The 15375-nt window shown below is 33.6% G+C and overlaps 2 non-coding genes across 2 annotated transcripts; both read left to right on the forward strand.

Moving 5' to 3' along the window:
- The first annotated feature begins 14105 nt into the window (after positions 1-14105).
- Trnae-cuc (transfer RNA glutamic acid (anticodon CUC)) lies at positions 14106-14177 on the forward strand. The gene has a single exon. It is a non-coding gene; the product is annotated as a tRNA-Glu (tRNA).
- Positions 14178-14971: 794 nt separating this feature from the next.
- Trnae-cuc (transfer RNA glutamic acid (anticodon CUC)) lies at positions 14972-15043 on the forward strand. The gene has a single exon. It is a non-coding gene; the product is annotated as a tRNA-Glu (tRNA).
- Positions 15044-15375: the final 332 nt, after the last annotated feature.

Consider the following 15375-nt stretch of genomic DNA (forward strand, 5'->3'; position numbering starts at 1 on the left):
GGCGTGACTCTGTCAAGGAGAGGATAAATGGGAAGTCTCTAGGGTATAGTCGGAAGGCATTAGTAGGGTATGCCGTTTGGAGTTCGGGTAGAGAGAGGTCACGCCCAAAAGAGGTTTCAAGGAAGTACGTTGTTACTAAGTAAGTTCCAAAGGAATTTGAGCTGTGGACACCCATCCTTTTATTGTAAAAGAAATTCTTATTTTCATTCGCTAATTGCGTGGAGTATGTGAATTTTGACAAGTGTGCCTTGCCTCTTCTGTGTTGCCTTAATCAGACGCTGTATTTTGTAGTACATGTGAACATTTACGGAGTTGTTAAAAGAGTACTCAAGTTCATATAATTACAGGTATAAGGTGGAAACTTAGACTATACTTGCAAACCTTGTTCATATATATATATATATATATATATATATATCTATATATATATATATATATATATATATATATATATATTTTGCATATGTATCTGCGTATTGTACATATGTATTTATACGTATAAAGAGATTAAAAAAAACAAAGTGAGAAGAGAGGAGCATTATAGTTTGGTTGTTTCCACTAATTTTCACGAAAAAATTGTTTGCAAAGGGCAGGCAACTTAACTCTCTTTGCGCATATACTGCCCACTGCCATATTCCCTTATTATTATACATTCGCCTACAGTTTTATGAATTATATATATATATATATATTAGTATATAATATATATATATATATGTGTGTGTATGTAGTTGATATATATATATATATACATATATATATATATATATATATATATATATATATATATATTATATATATAAATGTCTTTTTTACGCTAATACAGCACTATAATGTGGAGATTAAAGGGCCATAAAGCACTATTTGCAGCCATATACTTAGAGCACCTCCTTCTGTGCCCCTTTTCATTGGTAAAATATGGACAGATGATGTCTTACAAGAGTATACTGTACATACAAAGCATATATAGGTATGGCAGTAAGTCTCTGTTGGTAGACAGGTGACCGTTGACTCAGGAAGGGTCAACGGTCACCTGCATACCAACAGAGACTTACTGCCACACCTACATATACTCTGTATATATCTATAATATATATATATATATATGTATATATATATATATATATATATATATATATATATTATATATTGCATACATATACATATGTATATATCATATATATATATATATATATATATATATAGTATATATATATATATATATATATATATAGGTGTTTAGTTTGATATTAAACGATATTTGTGGTCTAATGGTTTTTAACATATTGATTCAAACGAGTTGTTGAAATTAACAGGCCATTGTCCAAAATTGATATACATGAATCGTGGGCAATTCGAAAGATCAAGTACTTGGATATTCCTAGTCTTGATTTCGACTTGGACATTTTTTTGTATTCTGATCTAATAGCTTACATAATTATCTATGAAACCCTTTTTTTCTGCATAAAGCGTACTTATTATTTCGAAGGCACCAGTTGCGTCAGTGACTGCTTTTTTTTCATTCTTGCAGGTTTCTCCTCCTGCTTTAGGGGCCTTTATTACTTTCCTGAATCTTACACCCTATCATTTGTCAGTAGTCGAGGACATTGGACCTTTTGGTGAAAGATAATGCTCAGTATTTCAGATATCCTTTTCATTTCTTGTATTCTTCATTATTGAAAAAGAAACCCTCAAAATGACTGTGTATAGCGTGTTTACTTATAAGTATTTACATTTTATTTGACTCAGGCTGAAAACCTACACATCTCTTGAAAATGGGCCACAGATAGGGCCTGAAAGTACTCGAGTGTTGAGTAAAAATGAAATGTAAATACTTATAAGGAAACACATTATACACAGTAATTTTTTGGGTTTCTTTTTCAATCTTAAGAAGAAAATGGAAAGAAGTTTTTGTTTGGTTCATTCTTTATTATATTTATTTTATGACCAGCCATGCTTAGGGGGTTAATAGCGTTTTTTGTAGGTCTACAAATTAAAATTTCAGATTGATTCTTCATTCATGGATAAGAATTAAAATAAATATTTTGAAGTATTAGAAAATAAAGCTAACGATGATTAAAATTCTAGATAAATAAATAAATAAAAAAGGAATAAAGCTATTCTGCACCTCGTGCGAGTAGTGTAGAATGTAGAGTATAGACTGTCTGTAGTATTGCACCGCTAGTGCTGTCTGTCTGTAGTATACACTGTGACTGTGTTACCCAACTGTGTTTGAGAATACACCTCATGGGAACCAGAACTTTCGTAAAATTCAATAAGCAACATTTCTGGTTTATTTAGACCATACCTGAAGAAACTAACGACGAACATACTACATGGAAATGCCGTTTTCATTTGGAAAAATCTGTCAAGATTTTCTGTTCTGGCTTAGCCAAAAGGCAGGTCTTACCTGAGAAAGGTAAATGACAGTAAGTACCGGTAAGGATTAAAAAGTAAATTCAACTGTTTTAGACAACTTTAAAAAAATGAGCAAAGGTAATTCAACTAGAAATTGATAGTTTGTTGGTCTGCCTTTCATATCCCCAAGCAAAACCAAAACTATATTACTGGTAATATGGCCAGGATTTGATCTAAATATTACTTGAGTGTCACCAATCTTGATGAATAATGTATGTATGTTAGAGGGAGAGTGAAAGGGAACAGTGCGGAAAGAAATGTCTGAAGGTCTTACCATCCTGTCTTTCAAGGCCTTTTAATTTTTGGAGGGTTACTTCACAGTTGATTAATTTTAGTACCCGGTAACAAGGACTTGTGGATCTACTTAAGCATCGATAGTGACCCTTAATTTGCTCATTTGAATATGGTTCGTTTCTACCTCAAGGATTGATAAACTGCACGGTTTGTTTACCAGTGTTATTAAGGTATTTTCATTTTACCTAATTGTAAGGTCTGTAACTCTAAAATCGCTTTGGGATACAGCTGGTTCGTATCTTTGCCCATATCTATTCCAACTACAGTTTTATGGCCACGTTTTGGTTTCAACTCTCGCATTAGTAGTAGACTCCTGTAATGGTAGCTTTGATGCTGAGGCTCGGAAATGACTATACAATTGTTTGTGTGGTTAGGTTGTTACTTCCTGTATATGGCTGCATGAATTCATCTTACCTTACTCGACAATGATTACATTTTTCGGCATTTCGGTTCCGAGATCTTTTGAAGTATTGTAGTCAGTTTGAAATATTGAAGGTGTGGCCACACCATGCTTACTTGTGTTGTTTCCTCTCTTGACTCTGCAGAACGTTTGATTTCCTCTACACACACACACACACACACACACACACACACACACACACACATATATATATATATATATATATATATATATATATATATATATATATATATATATATATATACAGACTTGCATACACACACACATATATATATAATTATACATATGATGACAACTGTGCTTTATAAATATATGCTGACTTATATTCTCCAAGTTTATTTTAGCTAGTAGTTGAAAAAGTTTACTTATACTGGGGTATCTTAAGACAAGCAAACCATCAGTAATGCTGGATTTCTTTACTGACAGAAAAAATTCAGTTTTTCCCTACTTGAAGTATTCGATATCAGACTTGCGTACCGAAATTCTAAAATTAACGAGATAATGATTAGAGAGGTCGGAATTCATAAGAAATATTAATTATTTATTAAAACCTCTACAGAGGGAACGCGGATATTATTATATAGCTCATGAAGATTACGATACCATCAGAATATGGATTTGGAAGCAAATGCTTTTTTTTTTTTTTTTGTGTCAGAGAGTTCATGAGTTAATGCCTCTTAAGTCTGCAGCAGCGAAGTCTGCGATGGTATTAGGTCAGGGGTCGCCAAACTGCGGCTCTTTCAAGACTCTTGTACGGCTACAATCGCTGAACAAATACCTTTTTATTAATTTAAATCAAAGAAATTATGTAACACTTAAGACAGAATTTGGTTAGATTTTATTCAGTTTTAAAAGCATATAGGCATCAATTTGTTTGATTTTTGTAATGAGATATGAATTGTTTCTAAGGCTATTTTTGTCATTGCGGCTCTGACAGTATTGCATTTTTATGATTCTCTGAATAAATGGTTCTTCTACCTTCTAAGGTTGATGACCCCTGTAGACTGTGTTGCTGAATTACCCAGAATTTATTAGAAATTGCCTCTGTGATTCTTGATGTTATTTTGTTTTAAGGGCTGATACACTGTATATTCATGCGTTTTCATCTCTCTCTCTCTCTCTCTCTCTCTCTCTCTCTCTCTCTCTCTCTCTCTCAATTTTTGTTCTTTCAATTCCACTCTCACATCCCTAGTGTTTCATGTATATTCTCTCTCTCTCTCTCTCTCTTTTCCTTTTCAACTCCTCTCTCACATACCTAGGTTTTCATGTATATTCTCTCTCTCTCTCTCTCTCTCTCTCTCTCTCTCTCTCTCTCTCTCTCTTGTGATTGCGGTCTTCTCAGAAATCATCAGTTCAATTATGCATATTAACGATTTTTCAGTCCACTTCAGTTTAGTAACATATTGCTGTACTTGACCATTATCCCATTGTAAGTTATCAAAATAATTTCGAAATTGACTACTTCGGTATTTTGGTAACATTTGTACGTCTGGCGGTTTGACCCAATTGCCAAAATTGACCAATTGAAACGATCTCTTAACATAGATAGCGCAGTATTAATCTTGTATTCGTAATAGCCAATGTAAAGAGCCTGATTGGGGAATTAAAAAATGATCGTTGTTTGTTGGTCTTGTTCGATTTACGTGAAATTATACTTGCACGCGGTATAATTTCCGGACAGTTCCACCGGGTCCAGTTTTCGGAGCGAGGAGGGTTTGTGGCCAGATTTGTGTTGGTAGCACAGATGGAGAAAGGTAAATCGTGGACTTGGCCTTCTTTCTGAAATAAAGAACCTTATATATAGCAATATAAGTCAGCTGGAGCTGGAGCGGTCGCGAAAATAAAAGTAAAAAATTGACCTCAGCTAAATGTTCTTAATTCTCTTTTAAAATTTACCTCAGCTAAATGTTCTTAACTCTCCTTTAAAATTTACTTCAGGTAAATGTTTTTAACGCTTTTAAAATTTACCTCAGCTAAATGTTCAAAATTTACCTCAGCTGAATGTTCTTAACACACTTTTAAAATTTACCTCTGGTAAATGTTTTTAACTCTTAAAATTTACCGCAGCTAAATGTTCTTAACTCTCTTTTAAAATTTACCTCAGGTAAATGTTCTTAACTCCTTTAAAATTTACCTCGGGTAAATGTTTTTAACTCTCTTTTAAAATTTACCTCAGCTAAATGTTCAAAATTTACCGCAGCTGAATGTTCTTAACACACTTTTAAAATTTACCTCTTGTAAATGTTTTTAACTCTTAAAATTTACCGCAGCTAAATGTTCTTAACTCTCTTTTAAAATTTACCTCAGGTAAATGTTCTTAACTCCTTTAAAATTTACCTCGGGTAAATGTTTTTAACTCTCTTTTAAAATTTACCTCAGCTAAATGTTCAAAATTTACCTCAGCTGAATGTTCTTAACACTTTTAAAATTTACCTCTGGTAAATGTTTTTAACTCTTAAAATTTACCGCAGCTAAATGTTCTTAACTCTCTTTTAAAATTTACCTCAGGTAAATGTTCTTAACTCCTTTAAAATTTACCTCAGCTGAATGTTCAAAATTTACCTCAGCTGAATGTTCTTAACACTTAAAATTTATCTCAGCTAAATGTTCTTAACACTTTTAAAATTTACCTTAGCTAAATGTTCTTAACACTCTTTTAAAATTTACCTCGGCTAAATGTTCTTGTCTGTCGCCAGAGGAGGTGCATGTTTGGTGGCTAGAGCTTTGGCTTGCTATTATTTTCAGTCCCAACACCATACAGAGAGCGAACTTTGGTTAGGTTTGATACATAAACGTAATCTAGAGATCTTATAAGAAGATATTGGCAAAATTTGGACTGTCTTCAAACACCTTATAGATAAGTTTTCGAAAGGTTTGTTTATGTAGTTCACATAATTACGTGGAAGTAAAATCTCACTCAATTTATTAACAGAAGTAAATTTCAATTCTTTTCTTATATTTAAGCGACTGCTTTAGGTTCAAGGATTAAATTGAAGGCCCAAGGTCCAAGCCCCAATTTACCTTTCTCCGTCTGGGCTACCAACACAAATCCTGCCATAAACCTTCTCGCTCCGGAACTGTAACTTAAACCGTTATAGTGTGTAATTGATATTCCATTGCTATAAATACGAAAAGTTTCTCTTGTACTTTGACAGTTTTGTCTGATCTAGCCCATAACTGACTCATGAAAACTGTTTATTTGTACAGATTTGTTAGTAAACGAGAATAGCGATGTTACTTCAGTGTAATAAACCTTTTATTCCTGTTATTTCAGACGCACTATTGAATGGATGACCACTTTTAATCTTTATCTTAATTGTTTCATTTTACCGAGTTTCTTCAAGTATCGTAGTCAAACATGAGTTTACATTAGCTGAGGAATAAGTTTTTTAGTTTTTTATTATATTATATATAACATGAGTTTACATTAGCTGAGGAATAAGTTTTTTATTATATATATATATATATATATATATATATATATATATATATATATATATATATACGTATAGTTTTCAAATCATCGAACCCTTCCGCTTTGCTAGGTTTGACGAAATATAATTACAGACAGTTTTTAGAAATACATTAAGATTTAGGAAACTTATCCTAACGGCGATTTTTTGTAAATCACACACGCGCATACGCGCATATATAGTTATATATATATATATATATATATATATATATATATATATATATATATATATATATATATTATAAACATTGTGTGTTTGTGTGTGTCTGTGCTCTCGTCTGTGCACATGCCTATATGTGCATGCGTCCGTGCGTGTGTGTGCATTTGTGTGTGTGTATATACCATTTGAGTTCCTTTGGTAAGTTGTTCTCATGTATACATATCATTTTTGACGTTCTGAATTTTTATTGTCCTACTGTGAATTGCATTATTAATTGTGTGTGGACTTATCTGACCTAGTTTTTTCCTCCTTGTTGGTAATTGCAGTCCCAGAATCATTTTGTAAATAGCGGAGTACGTCGTACATATCTCAATTAAGCCATCTCACTACATCAATCATGGTTAATGCGTCGCTATAAAAAAAAATGTTAATGTTCCGTGGCCCGACTTTGATTAATGACGTTCATAACCTCATTCGCTTCCAGAAGGTATCTTTCATCAGCAGATACTGGGGTGACGATGATTATACCATCTGGTATGTAAAATGGAACGACCTGTACTTTCCATTTGAATAATTCATTTATTCTCTATGATGAGGGTAGCACTTCGCGAAGCTAAGTCAGATTTACGATTTGAATGAACAGTTCAGAAAAAAAGCATTACTTAATGCAAATTATGAACGAATATTTATAAAAATAGTTTTAATTGTCAATCATTAACTGCAGTAAACAAGAGAATCGTAAGCCACCGGACAATGAACTCAAAAGACTTAGCTGTACATAGCTTGGAAATGAACATTTCCAAAGATTACACAGAGCAAAAAAAAAAAAAAAGAAAAAAAAAGCAGGAATTTCATAAGCCATTATGTAGCGTGCAAATAACAACCAGTAACAGCACATTACACAATTATAGGAGGGTTGTTATAATCTATATGTACTTATACATCTAGAACCTTTACCCTAATCACCATTGTGTAACAACCTTTGCCGTATTGCGGCGCTTGTGAAAATAGCACGTCGTGCGAACCATTTATCAAGGAGGGGGGTGACCCCCATTTATCAAAGGGGGGACCCCCCCCCCCCTTCAGGACACAATTATCCCACCTGTTTCTATGCTTCTGTGTTTTTTCCCTTCGGGTTTCATTCCTTTCTTTATGCGCGTTCTTTGGTTCCGATAACCTTCGTTTTATTTGAATAGGTTTCATTGTGGTGATTGGTACGATTCGTAGTTTTTGTTTTCTTAAGAGAAAACTATTGTGTCGGCCTTGGCTGTCCGTCCGGACTTTTTCCTGTCCGCCCCCAGATCTTAAAAACTCCTGAGGCTAGAGGGCTTCAAATTGGTAAGTGTTGATCATCCACCTTCCAATCATGAGACATACCAAATTGCAGCCCTCGAGCCCCAGTAGTTATTATTTTATTCAAGGTTAAAGTTAGCCATAATCGTGCGTCTGGCAACAATATAGGCCAGGCCATCACCGGACCGTGGTTAAAGTTTCATGGGCCGCGGCTCATACAGCACCATACCGAGACCACCAAAAGATAGATCTATTTTCGTTGGCCTTGATTATACTATGTACGAAAACTCAATTGCGCCGAAGAAATTTCGGCGCATTTTTTTTTCTCTTACTGAAACTATGCCGATCTGAGGAAATCTGGGAGAAAAATCGGCCCTGTCAGAGAGAGAGAGAGAGAGAGAGAGAGAGAGGAGAGATGTCCAATATTGATCAAAGAACGTTTTATCAAAGTAGGTATTTCTTCATTAAGTCCTAAAGGAAAAGGACGGCATATTTTTCCTTACTATTTTCAACCATTTATTTTCTCGATATTAATTGATTTCTGTTTATTGCTTGCTTAGTAGAGGTAAGATATGATCACATGATTTTCGTATATTTTAATTTTTCCATGAAATATTATAGGCTTCTACTATTTTTTTTATGGCACAATAGAGCAGTAGATACATGAATTTGCCAAGATATGTAACTGTTGTACTTCTGAGCTAAAAATGCTAATATCGAATAATGATTTAGAATATGGCTTGAATGTAAGCAAAACCAGGGAGCGTGATAAAAAGAAAAAAAAAATAGAATAGCTTGCTGTGGGATGACTAAAAAATGTGTAAAGCTTTTATATACTGATGTGTTAGTAAGTGAAAGTGATCGAACGCTTTAGGGTATTGACGAATAGGAAGAATGAATAAATGAAGTTCTTGATTGGATAAGGTAGTGAGCGATTTCATAAAGGGAAAAGGGAGAGATGGTTTCAAATGTGTTTGCATTATTGTGAAGAAGGTGAATTTGCGTAAGGTGAATTTTCTGAAGAAAAAAAAAACAGCAAATCTTAATCATAAGCCCCCAACACAGAATGCTAACACTTTAACGTTATGCTTGTTCTCAAAATAAGTTCATGTTGATCATGTTTTAACGCCCAATGATAGCTTTAAAAGATGAAATTTTGTCTGTTCTTTGAATTTATCTTTCTCATTTTATGGATGCGACTTTGTTAAGAATAGATAACTCTCTCTTTTCAGTCATTAGTTCGTCTGAGATCTTGAGGAAGATAAGTCCCTGTTTGCTGTTCGTACCAATTTGCACTGCACAGCTTGAGGAAGTCTTCCCATACTGCGATCGAACCTGGGCGCCTCGCTGGTAAGAGCAGCTTATTCTAGCCACTAGACCACATGGGATAAGATCATTAACAATCATCACCAAAAAAGATTCACTTTCATTACCATGTTGAATGCCTTTATCTTAACTACCAAAACTTTAACAATAATTTATGATGAAATGTGAAATGCGAAAGTTTATCAGCTGGTATTGCCAAAATTAGGCTTGGTTTGTATAATGGCCATGTTTTTAAGGGTGAAAATGATGAACTTTTACAAAACATTTCTCTGCCTTTAAAGTGTGTATAATCTCATAATTATAGGAGTCTGTATGGTAGACTTATGCTTTTCATGTACTTTTCTGTGGTTGAGAAAGTTTGATAGAATATCTCGAAAAAGGTCTTTGTTCCATTTTTTTTGCAGTTGTTGAGAGCAGGTACTAGGATGGGACTGTAACTCAGTGCTTTTTGGTGATATCCACTTATCTTAGCCACTGCTATATACATCACCTCAACAAAGACATGAGAGATATATAATCAAGAAATGGTCTGAAGCAAGACCCTGTGCCAGAACAAGGTAGGCTTCTTCTAAAATGAATTAACTAGACAAAGATTTCAACCTTGAATGTTATGACTGACAACTAAACAAGATCCAAATGAACACTATAGAAATAAGCATATCATAAAAAAGAAAGGGTTTTAGTCTCGGTAGTGATATTTGCTACGGTGGAAGATAACTTTCTTATTCATATTCTGAGAGTTCAAATGGCTGAGAAGGACCAGGTTAAAGTTCCGCTGTATGAGTGCCCCTTCATAGTCCACAAGCTGGGAAAAATGGAAATCAAAGCATTTTCGAGATATATCAAACTAGCCTTTTACGTTGATAAATTAAGTTATAAAAAGAAATTTATCATACAACTTTTAGTTATTAAGAAATATTACATACCTTTTCAACACTAATATTTTCTTAGGTAAAGCTATCACTTTAACACTTTGGATAACGGACCAGTTGCATAATACAGCCTCATTTTGTCAACATCAGTAAGTAGGATGTAGCAGTTCAGAGTTAGTATAATTAAATATTGGCAAAGTCCTTGGTACTAAAGGCCAAAAGAAATGGAATAGGTTAATGAAAGGAGAGAATTTTGTGTGTGTTATGTTAATGAACATATACTTTGTGGTCTAGTGGCTAGGATACTCGGCTAATTCCAGGTGTTGAAAGTACATTAATAACATTAAAGAAGAATGTAACTGCTATTAATATCGTCTCACCTATGACATGAAAGAGATAAAATCAATTGATATTCTGAAGCAATACCTTTACTATCACACAGCTGGCTTAATCTAAAATGAACAAGCTGCCCTCAAGTTCAGCCTGTACTATAGTGAATGGCAAGAAAACATGTTTTAAGTGAACACTAAGAGAAATGTCACATCATAAAATTAGAAGGCTACAAATCTTGTCAGTGATATTTCCTGTGGTGGAAGATAACTTTTTTATTCTACTCCTGAGTGTCCTAATGGGCGAGAAGGACCTGGCGAAAGTCTTGCTATATGAGTGTCCTTTTATAGTCCACAGACTGGAAAAAAAATGGAAATCAAAGCATTTTTAAGATATATCAAACTAGCCTTTTTACATTATTAAGTTATAACAAGAAATTCACAAAAACGTTTTCTACCATTAAGAAATATTACATACTTTTTGAACATTAATGTTTTGTAAGGTAAAACTATATATTTAACATTTTGTATAACGGTCAAATTATAAAATGCAGCTTAATTTTGTTAACACTAGAAAGAAGGCTTTAGCATTTCAGATTTAGTATGATTAAATATTGCTCAAGTGTTTGGTACCAAAGGGAAAGAGAAATTTAATAGGTTAATAAAAGGAAAGAATTTTTTTTGTATTAGATGTTAATGAGCAAGTCCCGAGTGGTCTAGAGGCTAGGATACGCGGCTCTCACCCGCAAGGCCCTGGTTCGATTCCCAGTACAGGAAAGCCATTTCTTTCATTTAGAAATAATGAAAAATGAAGCTGAGCTAATTCAAGATGTGGAAATTACATTAAAGAGGAATGTAACTGATAGCAATATCGTCTCACCTGTAAAATGAATAAGATAAAATCTAGGATTGCTCTGTAGCAATACCTTAGCTAGCACAACTGGCTTAATGTAAAATGAAAAAACTGCACTGAAGTTCAACCTATACTATTGTGACAGACAAAAAAAAATAAACAAGTTGTAAGTGAACACTGTAAGGGAATAAGCTCATCGTGAAATTGAAAAAAAAAAATAAAACTTTATAAATTTTGTTAGTGATATATCCTTAGGTGGAAGAACACTTTTGTTATTCCACTCCTGAATATCCTAATTGGTGACAAGGACGGGGTAAAAGTCCTCCTTATGAGTGCCCCTTCATAATTCTTAAACTCTGAAAAAATAGAATTCAAAGCATTTTCAAGATAAACTAACATTTTACATTGATAAATTAAGTTATAACAAGAAAATTACCAAAATATTTTCTACGATTAAAAAGCATTACAACTTTTTGAACATTAATGTTTTGTAAGGTAAAACTATCTATTTAACATTTTGGATAACTATCCACTTGTAAAATTCAACTTGATTTTGTCAGCACTAGCAAGTAGACTTTATCTTTTGAGAGTTAGTATCATTAAATATTGTTAATATATTTGATACCAAAGGAAAAGAGGAATTGAGTAGGTTAATAAAAGAAAAGAATTTTTTGTGGTAAATGTTCATGAGCAAGTCTCGTGTGGTCTAGTGGCTAGGATATACGGCTCTCACCTGCGAGGCCCGGGTTCGATTCCTAATACGGGGAAATCTTTTCATTCACCTCTTTCCGTACTAGAAGTAATGAAACTTGAACCTGAGATAATTCCAGATGTGGAAAGTACACCAATAACATTAAAGAGGAATGTAACTGCTATCAGTATCGTCTCACCTATGACATGAATGAAATACAGTAAAATCAAGGGATGCTCTGAAGCAATACCTGTGCTAGCACACAGTTTGCTTAATCTAAAATGAACAAACTGGACTAAATTACAGCCTGTACTCCCATGACTGACAAAAAACCAAGTTGAACACTGTAAGCCATTGGGAAAAATAGAATTCAAAGTATTTTTCATACATATAAACTACCCTTTTACGAATGTAAGTTACAACAAGAAATTTACCAAACAATTTATGCCATTAGGTAATATTACATACATGTTTAGCAGTAAAATTTTATAATGTAATACTGTATAACTTTATGACTTTGGATAACAGTCCAATTACATAATGCAGCCTAATTTTGTCAACATCAAAAAATAGGGTTTAATATTCCAGAGTTAGTAATATTAAAAAATGCTAAAGTCCTTGGTACTAAAGGTAAAGGGAAACTGAATAGGTTAATTAAAGTCAAGAATTGACGCTTGTTGTGGGAGTAAGCGTACAAAGTACTTTCTTGTTGCTCTTGTTAGGTGGGTGGGAAGGTTCTGTGGAAGATCCTAAAAATGTGTGAAAAATGTATTTTGCATTGATTTTAAGCTACAGGAATTTGAGGATAGGGTGTTTATGACTTATTTATAAGAATATAAATGTGAAAAAAATAAATAATGTGCATGTTGAATGGTACAGAAAAATTATTTATAAGATATTCCTTCTTTATTTTAATTTTCGTATATGAAAGAAATATTCATTTGTCCGCAGATGTTAGCACGTTTTCATTTACCTTAAGTAAGAAATATAATGTTTACAACTCATGTTTCACGTGAAAAACTTGTACGCTCCCCAAGCAAGTTGTAGGTCGGATCACGCCTGTATTTATGTTAAATGATTATGAAAGTGTCCCATGTGGTCTAGTGGGTAGGATACGCGGCTCTAAACTGCCAGGCCCGGGTTCAATTCCTGGTACAGAAAAAGCTTTTCATTCCCTTCTTTCCAAACTGGAAATAGTAAAAATTGAATCCGGGCTAATTCCTGGTGTGAACTTACATTAATAACACAAAAGAAGAATGTAACTGCTACCAACATCGTCTCACCTATGACATGAATGAGAAGCAGTAAAATTAAGGGAGCTCTGAAGCAATACCTGTGCTAGTGCACAATTAGCTTAATCTAAAATGAACAAACTGGACTAAATTTTAAACTATACTCTTATACTGACAAGAAAACAAGTTGTAACTGAACACCATAAGCCAGTGGAAAAAATGGAAATCAAAGCATTTTTGAGATACATTATCAAACTCCTTTTACATTGGTAAGTTATAACAGGGAATTTTCTAAACAATTTATACCACTAACTAATATTTCATACCTTTTTGATAATGAGATTTTTTAAGGTAAAGCTGTATCACTTTATCACTTTGGATAACAGTGCAATTTAAAATACAGCCTAATTTTGTCAACACCAGCAAGTAGGGTTTAGCATTGTAGATTTAGTATTATTAGATATTGTTAAAGTCTTTAGTACCAAAGGAAAAGAGAAAGTGAATAGGTTAATTAAAGGAAAGAATTGTTGTTTACTTGGGGAGTAAGCCTACAAACTACTTTGTTGTTGTTTTTTGTTCTTGTTAGTTGGGTAGAATTTGTTAATTTGAGTACGTTTTCATTTATGTTAAGTTAGGAATATAGTGTTTACAACTTATGCTTGAGAGAATAACGTTGCACACTTACCGACTAAGCTGGAGGTCGGATCACGCTTTATTTTGTGTTAAATGTTAATGAGCATGTCCCGTGTGGTATAGTGGCTAGGATACGCGGCTCTCACCCGCGAGGCCCGGGTTCGATTCCTGGTATGGGAAAGCCTTTTCATTCACGAAAATGCATACTGGAATTAATGAAATATGAGAATGAAGTAATTCCAGATGTGGAAATTACATTAAAAACATTGAAGAATAATGTAATTACTATCAATATCTTCTCAACTTTGACATGAAAGAGATAAATTCAGTTAATATTCTAAATTACTACCTTTGCTAGCACACTGAATAAATTGATGTAAATTTCAGACTATACTATATTATGAATAACAATAAAACAAGTTGTAGGGCTGCCTTGTGGTTGGTTCTGCCCCACTGATGTGGGATCTTACTCTGGTCCTGAGTAGTCTCACTTGAGCGCCATTAGAGCCACTACTACAATCGTCAGTCCAGAATATGACTAAATATATTTTTCCTATTGGTCTTGGCTTCTTCGAAGAGAATTGGAGAGCCTCATGGCCTAAGTTATGACCTTAAACAAACCAGAAGTTGTGGTCTGTGGTCTTTGAATTTATCCTGGAATTCTTGAATAAGAATTAGAAGCCCTATCAAACTAGCCTGTTAAATTGATAAATTGAGTCATAAGACATTTGCAAATTAGTTTTCTACCATTAAAGAACATGAATGTTTTGTAATTCACAACTATCTATATAACATTTTTGATAACTGTCTAATAATAAAATTCAACATAATATTGTCAACACTAGCAAGTAGACTTTAGCTTTTCAGAGTTAGTATCATTAAATATTGTTTATAGTTTTGGTACCAAAGGAAAAGAGGAATTGAGTATGTTAATAAAAGGAAAGAATTTTTTGTGTTAAATGTTAATGAGCAAGTCCCGTGTGGTCTAGTGGCTAGGATACGTGGCTCTCACCCGCGAGGCCCAGGTTCGATTCCCGGTACGGGAAAGGCTTTTCATTCCCTTCTTTCTGTACTGGAAATAATAAAATTTGAATCTGGGATAATTCCAGATGTGGAACTTACATCAATAACATAAAAGAGGAATGTAACCGCTATCAACATCGTCTCACCTATGACACGGATGAGATACAGTAAAATTAAGGGTGCTCTGAAGCAATACCTGTGCTAGCACACAGTTAGCTTAATCTAAAATGAACAAACTGGAATAAAATTAAAACTATTCTATTATGATTGACAAGAAAACAAGTTGTAACTGAATACCTTAATCCAGTGGTAAAAATGGGAATCAAAGCATTTTTGAGATATATTATCAAACTCC

Source organism: Macrobrachium nipponense, chromosome 30 (assembly GCF_015104395.2).
Source record: "Macrobrachium nipponense isolate FS-2020 chromosome 30, ASM1510439v2, whole genome shotgun sequence".
Taxonomy (NCBI): Eukaryota; Metazoa; Arthropoda; class Malacostraca; order Decapoda; family Palaemonidae; genus Macrobrachium; species Macrobrachium nipponense.